Below are 4,942 nucleotides of genomic sequence, written 5' to 3'. Positions count from 1 at the left end.
TTTTTTTTCAGTTTTATCCCTTAGTTTCTGTATTGTTCCTGTGCTATATCTTTGTACTCAGATGTCATCTAGAAAACATTTGTCTAGGCATGAAAAGCGAGTAAAGAGAAAGCTAGCAGATGAAAAATTAGAACCGCAAAAGGGATCTATTCACAACTTTTTTAAGCCAAGTGCAAGTTCTGCTAGTACTTCTAGTAAATTAGCTATAACAATTGTTGAAAAACAACCTGATGAAAATTTAGATTAGGATGATAACAATATTAGCAGCCAAGAAAATTTAGGTTAGGGTAATAATGTTGCGAGTGAACCTGACAATTTAGGTGAGGGTAGTAATGTTGCGAATGATAATAACATGAGCGATCCTATGCCAGAACAACAGCCTTTTACTTCAACTATTTATGATCCAGCAAATTGGGATCATTTAGCTGATAAATCAAGGGATACTTTTGGTGGAAAAGGGACCTATCAGAGAAGAAAATATCGTCTTTCATTCAGATGATTCTTCTAGGCATTTTTCTTATTCTTATTATTCTCAAAAATTAAGTAATGGAGAAGTTCATGATAGAAATGGCTAGTATATTCTAAGCAAGTTGAAAACGTAATTTTCTTTTTCTCTGAGCTTTTCAAGTCTAATAATTACAAAGGTGCATTAGACACTGAGGGGATGAAAGATTGGAGACACCTTAGTGGGATGCTGAAAGAACATGATAATAGTGCTGAGCATATTAATAATATGCACACCTGGAATTAGATGAGAATTAGACTAAGCACATCTGTCTTTCATTCAGATGATTCTTCTAGGCATTTTTCTTATAATATGCACAAATGACCTTGCCTGATGAGCCCATCTGTGCAATTAAGATATTTGAATTTGTTATGAATATAGATTGTTTTCCAAATATCTATATTGCTTATCGTATTTTATTTACTGTACTTGTGACTATAGCTTCTGCCGAATGTAGTTTTTGAAAACTAAAATTGTGAAAAAATTACTTGAGGTCAACAATGTTGCAAGAGATATTGAACAGTTTAGCTACTATATGCATTGAGAAGGATCTACTGGACTAGGTTAATGTCGATAGTATTGTTAATGACTTTGCATCAAAAAAAGTTAGAAGAAAGTGTTTTACGTAACTGCTGAAATATAAGAAATTGCTTCTTTCTTTTTTCAAATGTTGACAAAAGAAGAAGGGGTATTCACATCCCAAAACCCGAAATGGATCCATGTCATTTGGACTTAAAAAGCAAAAACAATATAATTTTCCTTAATACATATTTTCTAGGAAAAATATACATGTACATCAATATGTCTAGCAGCATATACATATGAATTTTCGTCAAAATATCTTTTCATCCACGATATACATAAAAAGGACAAATACACTGATCAAGATAGAGTTCCTTTTTAAACTATGGAATTTTGATTTTTGTGCATACTATAGATTAACGCATTATTAAATCTAGCAAAGTGGTCCCATTAGTTGAAAGCGTTAGAAAAATATGTTCAAAATGGATAGTGTTTGAGAACTAAATTAACACTTTTATGGATATTCATATTTATCAGATAGGAAAAAGTATGGTTCTATGACCACCGCATATATGGCCCTTAATAAATATGGCGTGTGCATGTAACATATTTAATTACATTATTTGCGGTAAATGAGTATTATAATATTTTAAGAGTATTGTAGTAGATAATGTTGTTTGTATTACGGAGATGCAAACATGTTATAAAAAATAATATTACAAAGTGTATTGCTATGAATGTATTTTCTTCCCCGTGAGTTGAAAAGAGATGGGATGATAAATATTTTGCAAATGAAGTCATATGATAATCTCGACGATTTGTTCACTAAGTCCTTACCAAATTCTTTATTTGCAAGATTCAGGGGGAGTGTACTCCCATATGATAACATGTTCGCGATCTTCAAGATCTTCAGATATTTTGTATTGCACTCTTTTTCTTTATGTTTTTGAATGGTTTCTCATGAAAAGTTTTTAATGCGGCAATAGTAGTACAAGCATGGTTATATGTCATTTTCTTCTTATTTTTCCATTGGGTTTCTGAAAGGAGTTTTATGGCATATTATGTGTATCTTCTCATATTTTCCCCATAGGGTTTTGGAGGAGATGATTCCAAGTATGATCAGTCATAAGGACAGGCGAGAATTAGGGGGGGGGGGGGTTGAAGATTTAATTAAGTTATAATTAAAGGGATAATTTTCTCTGTATTGCATGTGCAGATACTAACCGCCGATTGGATGCGCCCCTGCTTTGCGTCCGTTCTGGTTGTATATATATGTATTGTTCATGGATGGAATAAATGAGTTTGATCTGTTCAGTCACTTTGACTTATTATTCTGGTTATTTGTGCGTGTGTTAGCGTGTCCTTGTACGAATTAAGGACTTTGTATTTTCTTTTGTGATTTGATAGTGTTTTAAATAGTGGGTTATGCTAAATAACGGCGGACCTTCAAATCAGTTATAGCGGACTATTTGTATATGAGACCATTATAATTTGATTATACAGCCATACTTCCTAAAAAAAGTAGAGACGGACATGCTGCTCGCTGGCCGTGCTAATAAATCCTTCGTCCCCTGCAATTCCGCTAGGCTTATTACATGCATGCACAATATGCTCTTGCAGTTGCCGCATGCATTAATCAGGTTTGATTCAATTCCTGGATGTGAAACGGCTAAGCATGCAAGATTGAATTAAGAGGGTGCTTGGATCTAAGGGACTATTTTTAGTCTGACTAAAAATAGTCTCTTTTAGAGGCTAAAGTTCCAAGCACCCCTGACTAAAGAGAGGCTAGGACTAGTCTTGAGGCTAAAAAATTTTAGTCATAGGAAACCTACTAAAATATGTATTAGCCCTCTCTTTCCTCATTTAATTCCTCTCCTTTAACACATGAGAGTTCTGGATTGGAGAGTTTGGAGGATAATAAATGGTCAATAACTTGATTTTAGTCTCTTTAGTATTTGGATCCAAGCATGGGTGAGGCTAGCAAGTTTTAGTCCCACTACTTTTAGTCATGGGACTAAAACGTATCCAATCACCCTCTAAGTGCCTCCACAAATTGCTTGCACGTGGCCTAACAATGAATCGGACGTGGCTGTTCTCCTGCCCCGGAAAATATACACCTTTGAATTATAAATTCTTTTTTTAGGAGTTTGAATTATAAATTCGAACTCGCCCATGGAACAAATTTGAATTATACTACATGTTGCATGGAAGGACTTTGAATTAGAATTAGAACAGGTCTCCGGCTGGGCTACTCGTCTCATCCTATGTCGACATGATTGGTTTGCAATAAATTACCAAATAGATGTCTCGTCCCTCAGCAGTATAAATACCAAATAGATGACCTGTTCGCTTGATCTTGGCCTTCTTCTTTTGATCTCTGCCTGCGTTTGCGCATCATCTCTTCCCAACTCCCCGTAGCTTCATCTAAAAAAAAAAAAAAACTCCCCGTAGCTTGAGGGACCGCTCTCGCTCATCGCAATGGGCACCGAGACGTTCGTCACCGACGTGGCCTTTGAGGACGACGTCATCAGCACCACCGTCAGGTCCTCCGGCGACTCCGTGGTGGCCTGGCTCCGCAAGATCCAAGCTCATCGTGGGGCTGGACGTGGAGTGGCGCCCGAGCTTCGGCCCCGGGTACAACCGCGTCGCGCTCCTGCAGCTCTGCGTCGGCCGCCGCTGCCTCATCTTCCAGCTCCTCCACGCCGACTACATCCCGCGGTCCCTCGAGAGCTTCCTCGCCGACCCGGACTTCCGCTTCGTCGGCGTGGGCGTGCAGGACGACGCGGACCGCCTCCGCAACGACCACGACCTCGTGGTGAACAACACCGTCGACCTGCGCGGCCTCGCGGCCGACGGGATGCGCAGGCCGTGGCTCCGGCAGGCCGGGCTCAAGGACATCACGGGCGCCATCATGAGGGCCAACCTGGAGAAGCCACAGCGTGTGAGGACGGGGGCCTGGGACGCCTACCGCCTCTCCCATGAGCAGATCAAGTACGCCTGCATCGACGCGTTCGTTTCCTTCGAGGTCGGCCGGAAGCTCCTCACCGGTGACTACTACTGCTCCTCTGATGATGAAGAGGAGGAGGAGGGGGTGGAAGAAGAAGATGGCTCCTACTACTCCTCCGATGAGTATGGCTCCTCTGAGGAGGACTACTGAGGTGATCGATGGCCGTCGTCCCGTGTCCTGCTCGCGTTTAGACTTACTAGTTGTTGATCTCGTAAGGTTAAGCAGTGGATGGTTTAGGAGTAGGAGTGTACCTGCCATGGTGATAATCATGACTAGTAGCTTCTTGTGGCTAGATCTAGCTTGGTGCAATGGCAACTTGTGCTACTTGTGAATTATTAATATTCTCGTCGTCTATATATGCATTTTCTCAGTGGAGTAGTACCAACAAGTTCGATTTCTTGCGATCAACATGTCTGAGGACAGTGGGGATGGCCGTCCCGAGTCCTTGCTGCAAACAATATCTAAGCTAATTAGGTAGTGCGTTAAGGTTGTTTAGTACTAGTATTAGGAGTTTATCGATTTGTGTTGAAGAATCAGCCAGACATTCGTAATGATGAGGAGTCGAGGACCGCTTTATTTCTTCTAAAGAGGTGATGGCCATGGCAACTCCTTCGGCTAGCCTTTCGATACAAATGTCCATTAGTGTTAGCTTTGATCTTGACGGGGGGTCGACTCGACTACATCATCTCTAAAAGTGCAACGGGACTAAACACACCCGCTATCATGTCAAGTCTCGCTGAGATATATTTGGGAAATGGGTTGAGGAGGATCAACAGACCATAGTTATCAGCAGCAGGGCAGTTTCTCGGTCCATTTAGGCCAACTCCACCGCACGACCCTATCCTGTCCGGCCCCGTCCGTTTGAGGTAAAAGGGATAAAAAAGGCGACCCAGCGCGCGGGAGCAAAC

The 4,942-nt window shown here is 41.0% G+C and overlaps 1 pseudogene; it reads left to right on the top strand.

The window, feature by feature from the left end:
• The first annotated feature begins 3,436 nt into the window (after positions 1–3,436).
• Positions 3,437–4,342, top strand: LOC119343813 (annotated as a pseudogene).
• The last annotated feature ends 600 nt before the right edge of the window (positions 4,343–4,942 follow it).

The sequence above is a fragment of the Triticum dicoccoides genome, unplaced genomic scaffold, assembly GCF_002162155.2.
Source record: "Triticum dicoccoides isolate Atlit2015 ecotype Zavitan unplaced genomic scaffold, WEW_v2.0 scaffold141773, whole genome shotgun sequence".
Classification (NCBI taxonomy): domain Eukaryota; kingdom Viridiplantae; phylum Streptophyta; class Magnoliopsida; order Poales; family Poaceae; genus Triticum; species Triticum dicoccoides.
Note: the sequence above shows the minus strand (reverse complement) of the source record. Positions and strands in the feature narration are given on the sequence as shown.